The sequence below is a fragment of the Triturus cristatus genome, chromosome 8 (assembly GCF_964204655.1).
Source record: "Triturus cristatus chromosome 8, aTriCri1.1, whole genome shotgun sequence".
Classification (NCBI taxonomy): Eukaryota; Metazoa; Chordata; class Amphibia; order Caudata; family Salamandridae; genus Triturus; species Triturus cristatus.
Window position 1 is genome coordinate 421,159,116 of NC_140591.1, and position 20,387 is coordinate 421,179,502.

Consider the following 20,387-nt stretch of genomic DNA (forward strand, 5'->3'; position numbering starts at 1 on the left):
GTACATGCTCTTTCACAAATTAAAGGTACCTGGAGCACCATCCCACTCAGTGTGCATCCTGGCTACCATTACAATGTGGAAACCCATGCCAAGATGATTTAGGAAGTTCATATGACTGTAATCTTGTGACACACGGTGCGAAAATGATTGAAGAATCATGTGCGGAGTGACGGAACAGTCATTGATTTAAACTCAAGCACGGAAATGCAAATTCTAAGACATATGTCAAGTGTAAGAGGTATCCGTGGATTATGCTTGTATCTTTCCTTAAAGCCCAGATATGAATGTGAAGCAGACTTCTGTCTCTATCCTAGATAGAGGGATTACAAATTATGTCAACGTCTGGTCACTCATTGAGAAAATATTGTACCTGGTCTGTTGAAAGGGTTCAGTGGTCAAACCTATACTTGACAAAAAAGAAATTGCAACATATGGAGAAGAAAGTCTTAGGGTAAAGAATACATAGATCATGAATTAGAATGTGTACATGTAGGGGTAGAATATTCTGAGGCTTACCTCCGGTCTAGAATAATCAGCATGGGAGGTCAGTAAGTCCGGTTCTTCTGGGTATGTCTAAAACCGATATGTAAAATGGCCACGGATTCAAGTGGTTTGCAGTCAAGGAACGTATTCCCTCTGTATGGGTAAAGTGTAGTATGCGTAGGGTAGGTCATACAAAAATATATCAATGATGTGGCTAATAGAGTCACCTTTTATTGAATAGATAGGTGTTGGCAGGAGTATAAACTGCCACAATTGGTCAGGGCTCGCTTGAATCCAGTGGCACAGTGAGCACACGACCCATATCTGTGCATACATGGTGCACTTTTAGAAAGTGGGCTTTTCTCTGTGATTATGACTCTTTGAGCTTTGCAGCCTGATTCCAATACACGTCTGGGCTGGGTGTCAGCTACACCTTTTGCATACTTTCTAGCCACAACACATGAATGGCTGGGAGTGACAGGGGATGCATCTGCATTCATCTGCATACTGATCGTCATCCTGGACTGGGAGAGGAAGAGGTGGTTCACAGTTACATTTGGGTGGTTTCCTGACCTCACACAAAGGGCTGATTTACCCCCTACTGATCGTTTGGAGCCAGGGTGGGCTGAAAGGGATTGTTGTGCATTTCTAAGGGTTCCTTTGTAGTCAACTTTGAGCAAAGAAATGTTTGAGTATAAGTGCTGGGGCCCTGACCCCATGTGTTTAGACACTGCGTGGGACTAGTAACCAGATGCTGCTGGTTCTACAATCTGCACATTGCCAGAGGAATGCTATGCTGCCAGGAGGAACAGCCATTTGGACTACTTGCTTTGTGGTGCTGGATGGCTGCCTGCTGGGCTGCTGGAGGGTTTGCCACTCTGCAAAGTGACTTTATGTTCTGACCTACCTGCCTGCTGCTCCCTTTGTGCCCCCCAAGTGCTCTCTAAGAGCCTGTTGGCTTGCCCCCTGTTTTCCCAGAGTCTCAGGACCAGAAAAGACTCTGCCTCATCAAACACGTACCTTGGGACTCTGAGTCCAGCAATCCTGCACTTCTACAGTCAGTGCGTTGAGAATTCTCATTATTCCTCTGGGCAGCGTAAACCTTGAGTGCTTTGTACCTCCAGCACTGCGGGAGACTTCCTTCTACACCAATGTTGAACATCATGGATTGCAGGGCAGCACGCCGTGTGCTGACTGTGCAGCGCTCTGACATGAAAAGTGCCTCGTGTGGTCACAGCGCTACTCATACCAACAGAAAAAAGTGCCTCAAATCCCTGCCTAGGACATGTGATCTGCTGCTGCTGTGGCAGACCTCCGAGTAAATATAGCACACCGCTGCCAATCATGGCTGTAGCTGAGGTTCTCCCCAGTGGTGGCCCCATCTGCGGACTCGGAGTGAGATTGGGTTCCCCACTAATGCCACTCTTTAGTTGGTTGGAGGTAACCCTATGGTTGGTAGCACTCCACCTTCCTCTGAGGACTCAGGAATCATTGCTCTGCCACAGACCCGAAGAGAGAGAGAAGCCCTTCAGTACGATCCCTGGTGGGGATTTGAGTCAACTTCCCCATGGGCCGTAAATTCCTGAATCGTAGCGCGAGGGTGCCCCAAACTTTTGTAATTGCATGCACATCGCTAGTCAGTGCTCCATGGGAGTGTGCCGAGACACCTGCACCACTTTCCCACAGGCAGCTGGATTCCAAAGGAAAATGAAGGATCGAGTGAGGTCTCCCCTGTGCCCCACAAACTTGTGTCTCCTCCAAGATTGGACTGCACTTAGGGGGCATGTCATGGCTCCATCTTGAGGAAGTTTGTTTTTTGGGGCAATTGTTCTGTTACGGGCCTTACAGGGTGAAACCTAGACGAAGGTCCCCGAGTGTGGTGTGGAACCGCCACTAGGAACTTTCCTGACCTAAGAAAACTTTGAATTATCATATTTCTGCTAGTAGACACGCAGGTGCTTCTGTGCCCTACGTTAATAAGATTTATAGGAGCGCAAGCGCGCTGTTCCCTATGGTTTTATGGTGGCATATTGTGATTCATGTGTTTTCCCTAGTCTAACTTGCATTACACACACTAATGATATAATGTATGTCGTTTTTGGTGTTGCCTTGTTCAGGATAACGAGTACAATCGGAGTAACTGCATAGTGTGCAAAGTATGTATGATTCATGTCGTTTTTGGTCTGCTTTTATATATATATATATATATATATATATATATATATATATATATATATATATATATGATCAAGCTCGCGTGTTGTGAGTGAAACGCGTCATGGCAGGCACTATGCCTGATCATCTGGTGGCAATTCTTCTTTAATAAATCTTCACTGCTTCTTGCACCAATCAATGCAGTCGTGAGTGTTTGCTGAGCGCTCTGAGGTCCTTGCCTGGGTTTTCTCGGAGTGATTGCCAGGCCAGGGTTTGGAGTCTCGATATATATATATGTGTGTATATTTATATAATCCTGTGTGGAGCCGCTTTTGTGGTGTATTCATTGTGCTGCTGGATGAGTGTGTTGAACAAATGCTTTACACATTGCCACAGCCGATAAGCCTGCCTGCTCTGTACCGAGCTGCCAGAGGGAGAGCACATGTTATCTTTGGTGTTTAACTGTCTTGCACTGACTAGAATGGTGGGTTCTGCCAGGTTTAGGTGCATACCTTAGCCTACCAGAAACCCCATTTTTATACAAAATGGATACAAGGAAGATACAAAATTTGTTTTTGTTCATCTAAGGGCATTAACATAGATTTCAGCAGGAGTAAACTGGCAAGCAAACATCTAAAGAGCCCTTACATCAGAGACTTGTTTGACAGAAACCAAACAAATCAACATTGTCAGTTTTGCAAAAAGCCATTTCAAAGATAGGTCCGAATTGTCCGGCCAAGAAATTTACATTTTAAGTGCAGCATTACCATCCCACAGCCGACTGTATCTAGAATTAGGTGGATTCGAAAAATATAGTTCCTTAAACAGCTGACAAATCAATGGATGATCATCAATGGATTTGCCATTAACTGGGGAATGTTCAGATGAAATTGCTGAACGATGTGTTAACGTTCCTGTGTGTCTTGCCCTGTGCATTCTCTTGACTGCAGCTATTAAAATAAAAGCAAAAAAATGTAGCACATTACTCACCTGTTTGTTTTTCAAAGAATGTGGACTATCCTTCATAAGACTAGGAAAATATGCATTATTCACTATTATGACAGAATATGTGTAAAATGTAAACCAAAGCAGCAAAAACAGAACAGGGCAAGTTTATCTTGGTAACATACGAACTGCAATGTTTACCCTGGAACTAATGCCATATTCCTCAAATCCTGTATCGTCACACCATACTCTCCATTTGGAGTTGAGGATTTCTCTGCTTCTGGTTCTGTAAGGTACAGTGGTGGCTGCCATGTACTGAGGACGGTGTGCGGGAGAGGGAGGGAGGGAACACCAAAAAAAACACCTACCTTGAGGGCACAACTCTGCGTTCTCCTACACCGTCGTCTCTCTTCTAGGCAGGCTGCTCTCAACAGCATGAAAGCAGTGCAAGGATTGGTTGGAGCGGCCTCACTCAGCACTCTCAAGAACGCTGGAGACCTGCGCTTTCTCTAACACAACTGTCTCAGACAGCTGGGTTAGAGAATTTTAAAATGCACATGTCTGGCTGGCCCTCCCAAGACAGCTGCCCAAAGAGACTGGCGCATTTTAAAGCCAACATCTGCCTGCTGCTGGCACTCAGCAGCACTGGCTCACCACGTCCTGTCACTCAGTTCAGGATGGGTCGTTTGCTGAAAAACGAAATGGTAATAAATAAACTTTATTACCATTTTATTTTTCAGCTCTGGCCTGTGGGGCAATGCTCCTCCACTCAACCGGAGGAGCCGTCCCTGGTAAGTTACCTGAAAGTAGTTTTCTAGAGCATCCTTCTCATAGCATCAATAGGATCAGTCTTGCATTCACCCTCCCCATGCCAGGAGAGTTGGAAGCCTTATCAACCCAGCATGTGAATACACTGTAAAACATAGGGCCAGATGTGCGAAGCATTTTAGCGGTCGCAAATGGCCCAACTGACTGTTTGTGACCTGTAAAATGCATTTTGCTATGTGCAGAAGGCAAAATGCAACTCAGTAACTTGTTACCAAATCGCAATTTGCTTTTGAGATTCAGCATTATGAAGGGGCGTGTTTAGTGCGTCCTTTCCTAATACTGGATAGCACTGGTGTGTTTAAATGTTTTGCGACTGGGAATGTGGTTGCAAAACATTTGCTGTTACCTCCAACTTCAAGTTGGTGATAACTATTCACAAATGGGAAGGGGTCCCCAAACCTATTCACAAAGAGGAAGATGATCCTCTTTGTGAATGTGAACATCAACATTGAAAGCAGGAAGTGGTCCCACGGACCACTGCCTGGTCTTAAAAAATAAAAAGGGAGCATTTCATTATTTATCTTTTTAAATCCCTTTTTTAAAGAAAATGGGCTTCATTTAAAAAGCAATCACAGATATGGTGGTATGCCGACCCCAGCAGTCCACCATTCCTGTGATTGTAGCCATTCAAATGGGTCGCAAACTGCGACCTGTGTCATGAATATTGATGAGGCAAGTCCATTTGTGTCACACTGCGAATCACTAACAGTGTCAAACACATTATGTGCATCGTAGATTGCGATTTTCTATTAGCGAATTGCTGAAATTAGCAATTAGGTAATCGCAAACATGCAGTTTTGTACATCTGGCCCATAATGCCTAAAACTGCTAGAGTTCAAACAAGCAGCCTCTCCAAGCCCAAACTGAAATTACAAAAATAAACTTTAACAAATAGTTGCTGAAATGTAAAAGCACACTGGGATCAATTGTGCAAACAGGAGCATGGCAAAATTTCTTTGTAGAACATGTAACAATCAAAAAAACAAAATAAAGTTCAAGCAATGACAGCACAACACCATACCCACAAACACCCTCTTCATAATACATCACCCAACACCACACTCATCCAATTGTACATTGATACATTAGTGCACATACATATCCGTGACTGTCATGAAATGAAAGGTGAAATGCAAACAATCATTTGGCAAAGCCAAGAGGTCTTTCCTGTGATACCTACTGAATTTGCCAATGCTTGATTTTTTTTATCAGATGGCCAACATGCTTGCGCGTGTAGATACGATGCCCATTTCAGAATGTTTTTTGTGAGAGTGATAGAAAAATCAATTGAAGATGACTAACGCAGTATGGGCTGGATGTACAAAGCATTTTACCAGTCACAAATGGCCAAAGTGGGCCGCTTGCGACAGGTAAAATGCTATGTGGCATGTACCAACCCTATTTTGTGAGTTGGTACCCTAACACCGGCTCGCAAAATCGGGTTTGCGAGTCACTATTAGGAAGGGGTGTGGTAAGGGCGTCCCTTTCTGATAACGAGTCACACTGGAATGTAGGAATGTTTTGCAAAAAGGAATGCAGTCGCAAACCATTCGCAGATACCACCAATTTCAAGTTGGTGGTAAGCCATTTGCAAACATGAACAGGTCACCAAGGGACCCCTTCCTGTTTGTGAATGGGGGTGCCAACATTTTTTCAGAGCAGGCAGTTGTCCCACGGACTACTGCCTGCCCTCTAAAAAAATGAAAAGAAAACTTGTCATTTTTTTCTTTTAAACACATCCCATTTACTTTAAGGAAAATGGGCTGCATTTGGGGAAAAAACGTTGCTTTATTTACAAAGCAAATACAGACATGGTGGTCTGCTGTCCCCAGCAGGGCACCATCCCAGTGTTATTGCCCATTCCCAATGGGTTGCAAATTTCGATCTGCCGCATGAATATTAATTAGGCAGGTCTCTGGCGACCCATTTGGAAATCGCTAATGTGTCTGAGGCACATTATTACATTTCATTTTGCGAGTCTCGAATTGCGAGTCCCAAAAAATTGCAATTGGAGACTAACAAAGTGAAAAGATTGCATATTTGGCCCTTGATCCGTCCTACAATATTAACAACGTTAAACACAGTGCACTAGGACAGCTAGGTACATTTGGCTCATTAATTGGACTGCATGTCCCCATTTTACCTCCAAAATACCCTTGAGAATTTCCATAGAAGCTCATGTTCTGGTGTCAACATGGGCTTCTATTGGAATTCTCTGCGGCATATTATCAAGCCCATTATCGCCGCTTTAGCTGCAGTTTTCTGTCGCTAAAGCGGCGATAATGTTAACGCCGTGCCTGATTATATGCCCCGTCAAGAGGAGGAAGTAAAGTAAAAGAAAGGGGTTGGACCCACATCAAAGTAGCGGAGCTTGGATCCCATACACAAATATAAACACAATAAAATACGCCTCTGGCTACCCAAGGAGAAGCTCTGAGTGTTCAAGAAAAGAAGTCTTTCAGCTATGTCTTGCTTCAGATTATTTATGTTAAATAGCTTCATCAAAAACGATTTTAACAGTATTTTTAACAGTATCAAATTATCACATCAGGTGAAGCCATGAGAAGCTACAACCATCGCCAATGAGTAGATCGTCAATATTGTGTGTGGCAGGTAGTGGAATATTTACATATGAATCGTTCATGTTTCGTATATGGATGATCACAATTAAAAAGCTAAATGGAACACTGGTCCAAAAGTAAAATAAATTGATATGGAACACATTTATTTGGTACAGTTTAAAGCGCAAAGACAGATTCCTACAATCAGTCAGTTGTATCCTGTAGGATTCGCCAATGTTGCCTGGACCCCCCTGCGGTGCTGTCAAAGCATTTCTCGAAGAGTTTGATCTTTGTGCTTATAAATTTAGAGCTATAATGAGGTTTATTTCACACATTCCTCTTTCTGTATTGCTATGGGAATTGCTTGAAGCTTGAAGCGCTGATGAAATGGGGCCTTCTGGTGGCAAAAGGGGTTCTTGTTCAAGTGTCTCCATGGGTGCCCAGTGGGTAGGCCCTGCCTACTGGGTCCATGTGTTAATGCAGTATGGCATGTTGTGTCTCCTGTGATGTGGGGTTGGCACCCTTGTGAGCTTGGAGCCAGGCATTTGGGACCTCACTTTCTATTCAGCAAAACGGCCTCTGCTCCATGATTGTTTGGAGTTTTTTTTTTGGATGTTTAAAAAAAAACCCTCAGACTGATCATTTTGCAAGGTTTTCAGAGTTGGGTTGTATTGTAATGCAATTGCTTTTATGTAGCGTTTCATATTGCTGATAAGATTTGAAAGTGCATTGGTGGACTGGTAGCACACCACTTTTAGGGAGTGTTTGGTTGGTAATGTTAAAATGTAGCACTCTTCCAACTGCACTATGTCCTGTTGGAAGCATGTTGCTGTTGTGTGTGATTGACCAGAGTGGTACTCTTACCCTAACAACAAAAGACAACCCCCAATCATATGCATGACACAAGTAGAAATGGTGATGATCTTAAGAGCCCACCCAGGAGCAACACAGTAACAATTCACTGGCAAGCACTGAATTCAGGCATCCATGGCAACTGATGGATGTAGTCCACCCTAGAGCAACAGAAAGGCATGCTTGGTTACAGGCAGCCAAGGCCCTGATCAGGATTAGGCATCCAGCCTCACAACCTAATGAAAGTTGATAACCTGCGCACACAGAAGACAAACAATGCGGCAAGTCTGAAGTCATGGAGAGGAGAGGCCTAGTGGTCTGCACTTACAAGTCATATTCAGCCCTGTATCATCAACAATTAACTAAGTAGCATGATCTAGCTTTGTCATGCATCCTAACACGAAAGAGAAACCAGGCGTAATCAAGGGGTAAAGTTGTATAACGCCTGATATACCTACATGTAACATGTGCTTTACTCCAAAGTACATATGTTATGTTTTATTAATATTTGTTATGTTATGTTGGTTGTATTAATAAAGCTCAACAAAGATTCTTGGCAGAATAGGGCCCACCTCAGTAAGAGCAAAGTAAAGAGTGGCAGGGCTTACTGATTATGAAGCCAACTGTTTAACATTTGCCTCAAGGGAAGCAATACTTAGTTGACCTAGAGGATAAAGGATAAACTATTCCAGTGTCTGGATGCTGCAAGAGAACACTTTTGGTTGCTGAAGGGGATTGTGCAAACTCTTGGGATGTCAAGGAGCCAGAAGTAACTGACATGAGGAAGGCGATGTTGAGGGAATTCTGATGCTAAATGATGGCCATGTGGTGTGGATGGATTACTCACTATTGCCAGGGCTTTGAAAATGCCTGTGGAATGAATATATGTAATCATGCATGCAAGTATGTATGCATGTATGTATGTATGTTTGTATGTATGTATGTATGTATGTGGCATTTTTATAGTACTAACCTAGCCAAAGGGAGCAGAGTGCTATACAGGCTGAAAGACAAGCAGAATGATGGGAGAAGTGGCTGGTTTCTGGATTGCTAATGTATTGTGAAGTAGTGTTCTTTAAAGAGGTGCATCCTCAACTTTTTTCTAAATTGGAACAGTATTGGATTGGTCTTGATGGATACAGAGATGTTGTTCCAAATCTTGAGTTTATAGATATAAAAGGCATGCTTCTTTTTTAACCTTTTTAAACTTCTTAGTCTGCAGTCTTATGGTGTCCTGGCTGCATGTGTGCTGAGAAACACCAGAGAAGGTGAGGTTGTTAGATGTCCATTCTCTACAATATTCAGAATGAATCAACAGCAAGTGAAGTCGACTAAGCACAAGAGTAATGTACAACTTTGTGGTAGTGCTTGTCATTATCTGGGCAGCCAGATTCCAGAATCAGGATGAGTTGTAGATGATGGAGAAGATTTTCAGAGTTGATCAAGTAGCTGAAGTTAGCCTATGCTTGACATGACGGACTTTGAACATTTATCACATTGGGATGTAGTTTTCCCTAACTGAGCAGAAGAGTCTTCTTTGAGATCTTAAAATGGACACAGCAAGTCTGGCTTTCTCTCTGTCAGGAATCCTGGAGTTTGTGCTCCCTGAGGATCATATCCAGTGTTTTAGGTATGGGGTCACATTACGCAGACTCCAAGTACAAGCTTGCTAAGGAACAGCCTTGGAAACTGTGGCATATGGCCCACTGGTGGATTGGGGAGGCAAAGGTGGTTGGAATCACAGGGAAGCGCAGATCAGTACTCCTAGGTCAAGGTGGAAAGAGCCAGAAAATTCCAGAAGAGCCAGAACATTCTGAAAAAGCCCAAACATTCTGAAGGAGACAGAAGGTTCCAGAAGATTGCTGGGCAGTGAGAGCTGGAAAGATTTAAGCACAGTCAGAGCATTAGATTCTGCCTGGCAAAAGTGGTTTATGAGTTCTATATTCCAGTGGCACAGTTCACACCATTTGCGTTCTCCAATTTATTTTTTTGCTTCCCTTTGATTTCCTAGGATGGTTCGGGCAGAAGTTAACCCTTCTTTCCACAGATCCTAAGCTTTGATTGCTACCATTCAGATATTCATGTTCCCACGTCAAACACTCTAAAGTCATCCAGGTACCCGGCCTCTCTACTATTGGAAGCGGATCTTCGTTTTCATATCCTGCGCTGTATCCTGGTCTCCTGGAAGCTAGACATGGTCTCTCGGCTTCCATACCCAGGTATGCCATTCTACTGATATTCTTAAGACATTCTATCCTGTTCTACACAAGTATTTTTAGAGTAATGGTACCTTGTTTTATAGGATTATGAAGGTTACCAGTGAATCCATTTCAGACCCAAGGCCTTTGCTGCATGCTTTCCACCAGCCATGCTCCTGATGCAGTAGGCCAAATCACTTACAGAGTGGGTTTTTTTCCTCTCTGTCTTCCTTCTTCTTTTCCGCCCTATGCAGTCACTTCAGATTTTGGAGTTCATTACAGATCTTATTTGACTTAAAGGGGAATAAGTGGAATTAGCATTGGAGGCCCTAGCCTGAATACAAGTGAAATCTTGACAGCTTGGAACCCAGAGCGCTTTAGAACATGTTGCCATCTAGCAGAACCCCAAGATGGCAAACTACATTGAATGGAGTGGGAAATGGGCCCATAACTTCCAGCTACTAAGAGACATCCCACTTGACTTTAACTGCTGGAGCAAGTAGAATTTTGGCATTGGCTGGATTCACTGGGATTTGGTAGACATCCGCCAGAACACAGTGGTCAATGCTTTGGAAATAGAGCTTACATTCTTATTGGAGTATACCAGGAAGGCGAGTTAACCCAAATATAAGCTAGAAGTCCTCTGCATATTTTTGAAAAGTAATCCTTTCCTGAATAAATAATAAAGCTAGGATTTGAAGATTACACAGGGAAGGGGACAGGACAGACCTGTGCGATACACCACAATACAGAGATTTCGTTCCCAAGCAGAATCGTGGCAATGCCACCATGTGGGATCTTCCTGTGAAGAAGAATTTGATATATTTGGTAGTGAGCCCATGAAGCTGACTCCTTGTGGGGTGTTGAGCAGAACCTTGTGGTTGATAAAGTCAAAAGCAGCAAACATGTCTAACAAACTCAGCATGCCTGCACCACCAGAATCTGCAAGCCTCATCAGATCGTTCAGTGCCAAAACAACCACAAGCTGAGTGTTATGCCCAGGTAACAATCCAGTTAGATGTCCTTTGAGTAGCAACATTATGGGTTTAAGCTATAACATGGCTTCTGCATTTACTGGCACCACAGCATGAGAATAAAGTGGCAGTCACGTACGCTCAAGTGCAAAGTGCAGTCGGCTGTTTGTAAGATTCAGAGCTACCCACAAAATGCTATTTAAGTTCTGACAGGTAGAATGTTCATCTAATTGATGTCTTATCTTGTCCAGAACATGTGTGACTACATTGTTTATCTACTAAGTGTTGTGTATGTCCTGTACGTCCAGAGCATGCATGTTATCTGCTGTATGAGCACATCGTCATCTTAGAATTTGTACCAACTTTTTGATACAAGGATATCCTAATACCAACCTACAGATTACCTTGAAATATAATGGCAAAATGTCACAGAGGGGATTTAGAGGTGGCAAAGGTAACGCTGCTCCTGGCCCCGGTATAGGTCAACCTACATGACATTAATGTTTTTTTCTCATAACTCTATTTTTACAAGATGGATCGCAAAAGGTGATGATCTCCATAATTGATCAGGTTTGTAAGTACAAACAACATAAACCACAATCCCGTATGCCGTAGTGCATGCAAATTTTGGTTTTGGTCCTGATGAAAGCCACGTTGACCCCTAGAGGCATGAAAACGGATGGCTGAAACATATTGACCACAGTGAGGATAAGTGGGATCAACTAATATCCCACAAATATCCACCACTGCTTTTAACATTGACCAGGACCTCCAGTATTAAAAATTCACTACTGGTGATAGGAGTTCCTGCACCATCACATACACAGTCACAAATCACACAAAAGCATATCTGCTGTAATCAGGCATCCAGGGCGGGAACCCAAAGATGAAGCATATCACCAACTAGGGGGAATATTATCAAGCACGGCGTTAAGATTATCGCCACTTTAGCGGCAGAAAACTGCCGCTAAAGCGGAGATAATGGGCTTGATAATAGGCCGCAGAGAATTCCAATAGAAGCCCATGTTGACACCAGAACATGGACTTCTATGGAAATTCTCTGCGGAATATTATCTAGCCCATTATCGCCGCTTTAGCTGCAGTTTTCTGCCGCTAAAGCGGCGATAATTTTAACCCCGTTTCTTGATAATATGCCCCTAGGTTGGTGAGTGAGGGTTCTTTAAAAACACCCTCTGGGTTCCAAGGCACTCTAGCCTTAAGGACTATGAGAAACCTGCCTCTGGAACAACAGCAAATTAGGTAGCAAACTCATTCGCTTTTGTTTGTATAAGCAGCTAGTAGAACATCCATTTTAGCACCAGTGCCATTAACCATGTGGTCCACGGACAACTCTTCCTAAAGCTAGTGCTGCAATAGTTTTTGTCCTTAGCACAAAGCAGCACTGCAATTTGTCATGCGGTGATCTGTGGCATAAAGGATAGCAAATCTCGGTGTAATATGTGCTTAATGTTTATTCATGTGAGCACACAACCGAATTTGTAAAAAGCTGGGGGGTTGTGTTTAAATACAAATGGCGATACCATATACCTTTGTATGAAAATCATCTCTGAAGCTGATTTTGCTGTGTTTATCTGCCTAGTTCCCTCGAGTTGATGGTTTCCCGATAAATCTGGTGAGTTCACACCTGCTCAATCACATCTATTGTGTAAAAAACAAAGTGAAATGTTGACTAGGAAGATTAATTCTCTTTAGCCACCGGATATTTCGCAGCGATACTGAAATTTTAGCTTTAAGTAAATATATCTTATCAGGTAGAGGAAACGTCTTACCTGATATTGTAGAGAAAATCTTTCAAGCTGTCCCAGATCCAAGAGCAACCACTGCTAAAACCATAAGCTCATTAACCAATAAGAAACACTAAACCGATTAACAAAGTAACATTAGTTTGGAGGACACTGATTTGCTATGTCCTAACTGCACTTTTTTTTAGGATATTAGTTTCAGATATTGTGGTAGATTTAATAAGGGAAAATATGCCACATAAATTTGCAAACCGATGAAAGTGTGATCATAGCACAAAGATCACAAGTGTTCATTGTGAATATACTGATCTGGCAGAAGAGAAAACACCACATGTATTGCTTTGTTCAGAAGGATATATGTGCTTGTAAGCTTTACATGACCAAAAAGCCTTTTTCAAGAGTGTAAAATTACTTTTGTAAATCACAGGAATCTGTTTTGCTCTTGGAGGGGGATTCACTCACAAAGGGCCAGATCTACGACCATTGGATTTAGCGCCTCGCAATTTGAGACAAATTGCGAGGCGCTAAATCCAATGTAGGACAGTGTCAGAGACACTGTTAGCGATTCCCAATGGTGTCGCAAAATGCGAGGCTCATCAATATTCATGAGCCACTCGCAATTTGCGACCCCATTGGGAATGGCCAGCCTCACAGGGATGGTGGCCTGCAGGGGTCAGGAGACCACCATGTCTGTGACTGCTTTTCAATAAAGCAGGTTTTTTTTGTTAATGCAGCCCGTTTTCCTTAAAGAAAAACAGGATGCATTTAAAATTTTAAAAATGAAACGTTTTTGTTTTATTTTTTAAGGGCAAGTAGTGGTCCCTGCGACCACTGCCTGCCCTTAAAAAATATTTTCCCCTGCATTCCCAAAGGTGAAAGGGTCCCCTGGGGACTCCTTCTCGTTTGCGAGTGCTTTACCACCCTTCTAAGAAGGGTGGTAAACTGCGACTGTTTTGCAACCGCAATTGCAGCTGCAAAAGAATCATACATACCTGGAGGACTCGCTATTAGGAATGGACGCCCTCGGAACGCCCCTTCCTAATAGCGACTTGCTATTCCTATTTTGCGAGTCACAAATAATTTGCGACTGGCAAAATGGGAATAGTACAACTCGTTTTTTGCGGTCGAAAAGGGACTGAAACCCCTCTGCGACGGCAAAAACGGTCGTACATCCTGCCCATAGATATTTGTTAGTGAGTAAACCAATTGTACCTGGATACATGATGGAGATAAAAAGCCCCAACGAATTCAGAGCAAAAAGCACATCTAGTGACTAATATCCTCAGTTAGGTTAATGGCACTCCTACACGTGGTTGTACAATGTCCATCTTCCACAATACGCAGCAGTGTGCAGAAATGGTGTTATTGTACCATTTAAATTTGGCAGAGAGGGTCTGGACCAGGACGCTCCCATTAACATATAACACATAAGCAACAGCTGGTACTACCCACTGGCCCAGGGTGGATCCTACTCATTCTCCGGTAACATGCATTGAAGTAAGGCTACTGCATAGTGAGATATAATACATTCAGAAGCATCAACACCTTTTTTTAAAATAAGCAAGCATCTAATTTATAAACAGAAAGAGCTGGCATGATGGCGAATCCCACCTATTGGTTCCTTGATCGTGTACACCTAACAATCACTCCTTGACCCTCGAGCCTCTTTCCTGTTGTGTCTGGTCCAATCCCACGGACAACATTATTCATGCTGGTCCAGTTCTTGGCTGTTGCCACCGTCATCACATTCATTCCACATAGTGCCAAGGCAAAATTATTATTATGAGTAGTAGTAGCTGTAGCAGTAGTAGTATAAATAGTAGCAGCATTAGTAGATGTAGCAGTAGAAATAGTAGTATTTGTATGATTAGTAGTAGTAGCAATAGTATATTATTAAAGCCCCTGGCTGCATATACCTCACAGTAATATCATGCAACCCATTCAAATGAAAAAGACCTTCCTACCAAATACTTAACGTGGAAGCTAACAGTCCAGATGGATGTAAACACAATGCTCCTTACCTCCTCGTCCATCCTAAATCTCCCAGTCCTTCATCTGTTAAGGTAAATCTCATACTGGAGACATGCGACTACTTTACCATCCCCAATTCTTTTTAACGTTTTTAGCTCTGTGCTTCATGGGTCTTTTTACGGTTTAGGGGTGGGTAAGGGTATAAAGTGGCAAGGGGGTTTTTAGGGCTATAGGGTGGGTAAAGAAATTGGGTGGTAAGGATGTCTTTAGGGTTTAGGGATAGGTTGGGGTATAGGGTGATAAGAGTATTTTCTAGAATGTAGGGGTGGGTAGGGGTATGGGTAACAAGGTAATTAAAAAACGAGGGTTCCCCCAATTAAAAAAAGATATATAATTTCCGCCCCCCCCAAAAAAAATATATATATACATATTATCTACTGGCGGTCGCCAGTAGATAGTTATAGTTAGGACCGTGTTTCCATAGGAAATCTCAACATTCTATTTTGAATAACTTTGGCGCCAGTTGACGAATCGTCGCGAAATTTTCAAAACTAATGGGGCGCTCCGCTCAGCTCCTACCCTGAAAGTCTCGGGGGGAGTCGTCAAGCGGGGGCCGAGAAAAAAGGGGGTCCCAAAACGCGTTTTCCCCATGCATTTTCCCATAGGACCTTTAGTCGAAGGTACAGCCGGAACGGCTGAACAGAATTACTTGAAATTTGGCAGAGAGGTAGTCCTCAGGTCAGAGATGTGCCTTTTGCATATATGGAGTCAATCTGTTCAGTAGTTCCTGAGAAAATTGCAGTTAAAAGCACATACATATCTATAGCCGCGCACCGTGCGCGCACCCTTACGTGCGCAAGCGTAATTCTGATTGGTTGTTATGTCAGTCAACGTTCGAATCGGTCGAAATCAGGAAGTGTCGGCCGCCATTTTGTTTGTTTTCAGTGCGAGAGTGGAAAAGGAAGGTAGCGAACGTGAAAAGGGGGCAGGGTAGAGAGTTCCTGACCCCCTAGCCTTGGTCAGGGGGTCCCTGAAGGACCCCGAAGGCAGAAAAAAACATTTACATTTTTTTTTTTTTTAAATCGCGGAGGTGCGCGCACAGTGCGCGCATGGTGAAAAACCATATAAAAAAATTTAAAAATTTGTAATACCTGGTTTATTGAAAAATAAATATATAAAAAAAATTATAATACATACATAACTTAGCATTTAAAAAACCGTACAAATTCACTGAAAAAACCATAGGTTTCACACACATAATAGTTAGGAATTAGCATTTAAAAAACCTTGCAAATTCACTTAAAAAACCATAGGTTTCACACATGTTATAGTTAGGTGGATATTTCACTCGTAAAAAACCAATGAAATTTCCCCGTTATAGTTAGTTGAGATAACTATAACTCGCGCAACCGCCACTCTATCACAAGGATGATGTCATCAGTGATGTCATGAGTGATGCCACTGACCATGTCATGAGTGATGTAATATGTGACGTCATGAGCAGAGGATTGCGGGCGCGCGAGTTATAGTTATCTCAACTAACTATAACGGGGGAATTTAATTGTTTTTTTACGAGTGAAATATCCACCTAACTATAACATGTGTGAAACCTATGGTTTTTTAAGTGAATTTGCAAGGTTTTTTAAATGCTAATTCCTAACTATAACGTGTGTGAAACCTATGGTTTTTTCAGTGAATATATATATATATATATATATATATATATATATATATATATATATATATATATATATATATATATATATATATATATATATATCAACAAGGCATCTCCATTTTACAGGGGGCCCTCGGTCCTGCAGGGCGAGCTCTCACAGCCAGGAATGGAGATCCTGGCAACACGGTACTTCCACCAACACAAATTAGAGCTCAACACCGACTGATTGACAAGCTTGACTTTTATTCGTCATGGCAAGCGGAAATGAAACACCCCATCCTTACGCGTTTCAGCCGTTAGGCCTTGGTCACAGGTGAGTGTCGTTTCAGTAGTAGTTCCCAAGTGGTCACATGGCTTGTGATTTAACTGCAAGCCCCAGAATGCAATGTTCTTTGCTTGTGAGACACGACGTTTTATGAATATTGCAAAATTAGCGTGAATTTGTAATGTCCCAAAACATTGCTGCAAATTATCTCAGCATAGTGCAGGTTTTTCCGCTGACCCAAAGATAGCTTGCTTGTCATGCGGTGCCGTCAGAGAAAGAGTGATCCTTCCCTTCTCCCCTTCTCGAGCAGAATGCTACCAAATGGCAAAGGCAATCCTGTTGCTGGCGCTTCTCCGAGCGGTCCGTGCCCCCTCTGTTAACATCAACAAGGCATCTCCATTTTACAGGGGGCCCTCGCTCCTGCAGGGTGAGCTCTCACAGCCAGGAATGGAGATCCTGGCAACACGGTACTTCCACCAACACAAATTAGAGCTCAACACCGACTGATTGACAAGCTTGACTTTTATTCGTCATGGCAAGCGGAAATGAAACACCCCATCCTTACGCGTTTCAGCCGTTAGGCCTTGGTCACAGGTGAGTGTCGTTTCAGTAGTAGTTCCCAAGTGGTCACATGGCTTGTGAATTAACTGCAAGCCCCAGAATGCAATGTTCTTTGCTTGTGAGACACGACGTTTTATGAATATTGCAAAATTAGCGTGAATTTGTAATGTCCCAAAACATTGCTGCAAATTATCTCAGCATAGTGCAGGTTTTTCCGCTGACCCAAAGATAGCTTGCTTGTCATGCGGTGCCGTCAGAGAAAGAGTGATCCTTCCCTTCTCCCCTTCTCGAGCAGAATGCTACCAAATGGCAAAGGCAATCCTGTTGCTGGCGCTTCTGCGAGCGGTCCGTGCCCCCTCTGTTAACATCAACAAGGCATCTCCATTTTACAGGGGGCCCTCGGTCCTGCAGGGCGAGCTCTCACAGCCAGGAATGGAGATCCTGGCAACACGGTACTTCCATCAACACAAATTAGAGCTCAACACCGACTGATTGACAAGCTTGACTTTTATTCGTCATGGCAAGCGGAAATGAAACACCCCATCCTTACGCGTTTCAGCCGTTAGGCCTTGGTCACAGGTGAGTGTCGTTTCAGTAGTAGTTCCCAAGTGGTCACATGGCTTGTGAATTAACTGCAAGCCCCAGAATGCAATGTTCTTTGCTTGTGAGACACGACGTTTTATGAATATTGCAAAATTAGCGTGAATTTGTAATGTCCCAAAACATTGCTGCAAATTATCTCAGCATAGTGCAGGTTTTTCCGCTGACCCAAAGATAGCTTGCTTGTCATGCGGTGCCGTCAGAGAAAGAGTGATCCTTCCCTTCTCCCCTTCTCGAGCAGAATGCTACCAAATGGCAAAGGCAATCCTGTTGCTGGCGCTTCTGCGAGCGGTCCGTGCCCCCTCTGTTAACATCAACAAGGCATCTCCATTTTACAGGGGGCCCTCGGTCCTGCAGGGCGAGCTCTCACAGCCAGGAATGGAGATCCTGGCAACACGGTACTTCCACCAACACAAATTAGAGCTCAACACCGACTGATTGACAAGCTTGACTTTTATTCGTCATGGCAAGCGGAAATGAAACACCCCATCCTTACGCGTTTCAGCCGTTAGGCCTTGGTCACAGGTGAGTGTCGTTTCAGTAGTAGTTCCCAAGTGGTCACATGGCTTGTGAATTAACTGCAAGCCCCAGAATGCAATGTTCTTTGCTTGTGAGACACGACGTTTTACGAATATTGCAAAATTAGCGTGAATTTGTAATGTCCCAAAACATTGCTGCAAATTATCTCAGCATAGTGCAGGTTTTTCCGCTGACCCAAAGATAGCTTGCTTGTCATGCGGTGCCGTCAGAGAAAGAGTGACACTTCCCTTCTCCCCTTCTCGAGCAGAATGCTACCAAATGGCAAAGGCAATCCTGTTGCTGGCGCTTCTGCGAGCGGTCCGTGCCCCCTCTGTTAACATCAACAAGGCATCTCCATTTTGCAGGGGGCCCTCGGTCCTGCAGGGCGAGCTCTCACAGCCAGGAATGGAGATCCTGGCAACACGGTACTTCCACCAACACAAATTAGAGCTCAACACTGACTGATTGACAAGCTTGACTTTTATTCGTCATGGCAAGCGGAAATGAAACACCCCATCCTTACGCGTTTCAGCCGTTAGGCCTTGGTCACAGGTGAGTGTCGTTTCAGTAGTAGTTCCCAAGTGGTCACATGGCTTGTGAATGAACTGCAAGCCCCAGAATGCAATGTTCTTTGCTTGTGAGACACGACGTTTTACGAATATTGCAAAATTAGCGTGAATTTGTAATGTCCCAAAACATTGCTGCAAATAATCTCAGCATAGTGCAGGTTTTTCCGCTGACCCAAAGATAGCTTGCTTGTCATGCGGTGCCGTCAGAGAAAGAGTGATCCTTCCCTTCTCCCCTTCTCGAGCAGAATGCTACCAAATGGCAAAGGCAATCCTGTTGCTGGCGCTTCTGCGAGCGGTCCGTGCCCCCTCTGTTAACATCAACAAGGCATCTCCATTTAACAGGGGGCCCTCGGTCCTGCAGGGCGAGCTCTCACAGCCAGGAATGGAGATCCTGGCAACACAGTACTTCCACCAACACAAATTAGAGCTCAACACCGACTGATTGACAAGCTTGACTTTTATTCGTCATGGCAAGCGGAAATGAAACACCCCATCCTTACGCGTTTCAGCCGTTAGGCCTTGGTCACAGGTGAGTGTCGTTTCAGTAGTAGTTCCCAAGTGGTCACATGGCTTGTGAATTAACTGCAAGCCCCAGAATGCAATGTTCTTTGCTTGTGAGACACGACGTTTTATGAATATTGCAAAATTAGCGTGAATTTGTAATGTCCCAAAACATTGCTGCAAATTATCTCAGCATAGTGCAGGTTTTTCCGCTGACCCAAAGATAGCTTGCTTGTCATGCGGTGCCGTCAGAGAAAGGGTGATCCTTCCCTTCTCCCCTTCTCGAGCAGAATGCTACCAAATGGCAAAGGCAATCCTGTTGCTGGCGCTTCTGCGAGCGGTCCGTGCCCCCTCTGTTAACATCAACAAGGCATCTCCATTTTGCAGGGGGCCCTCGGTCCTGCAGGGCGAGCTCTCACAGCCAGGAATGGAGATCCTGGCAACACGGTACTTCCACCAACACAAATTAGAGCTCAACACCGACTGATTGACAAGCTTGACTTTTATTCGTCATGGCAAGCGGAAATGAAACACCCCATCCTTACGCGTTTCAGCCGTTAGGCCTTGGTCACAGGTGAGTGTCGTTTCAGTAGTAGTTCCCAAGTGGTCACATGGCTTGTGAATTAACTGCAAGCCCCAGAATGCAATGTTCTTTGCTTGTGAGACACGACGTTTTATGAATATTGCAAAATTAGCGTGAATTTGTAATGTCCCAAAACATTGCTGCAAATTATCTCAGCATAGTGCAGGTTTTTCCGCTGACCCAAAGATAGCTTGCTTGTCATGCGGTGCCGTCAGAAAAAGAGTGATCCTTCCCTTCTCCCCTTCTCGAGCAGAATGCTACCAAATGGCAAAGGCAATCCTGTTGCTGGCGCTTCTGCGAGCGGTCCGTGCCCCCTCTGTTAACATCAACAAGGCATCTCCATTTTGCAGGGGGCCCTCGGTCCTGCAGGGCGAGCTCTCAC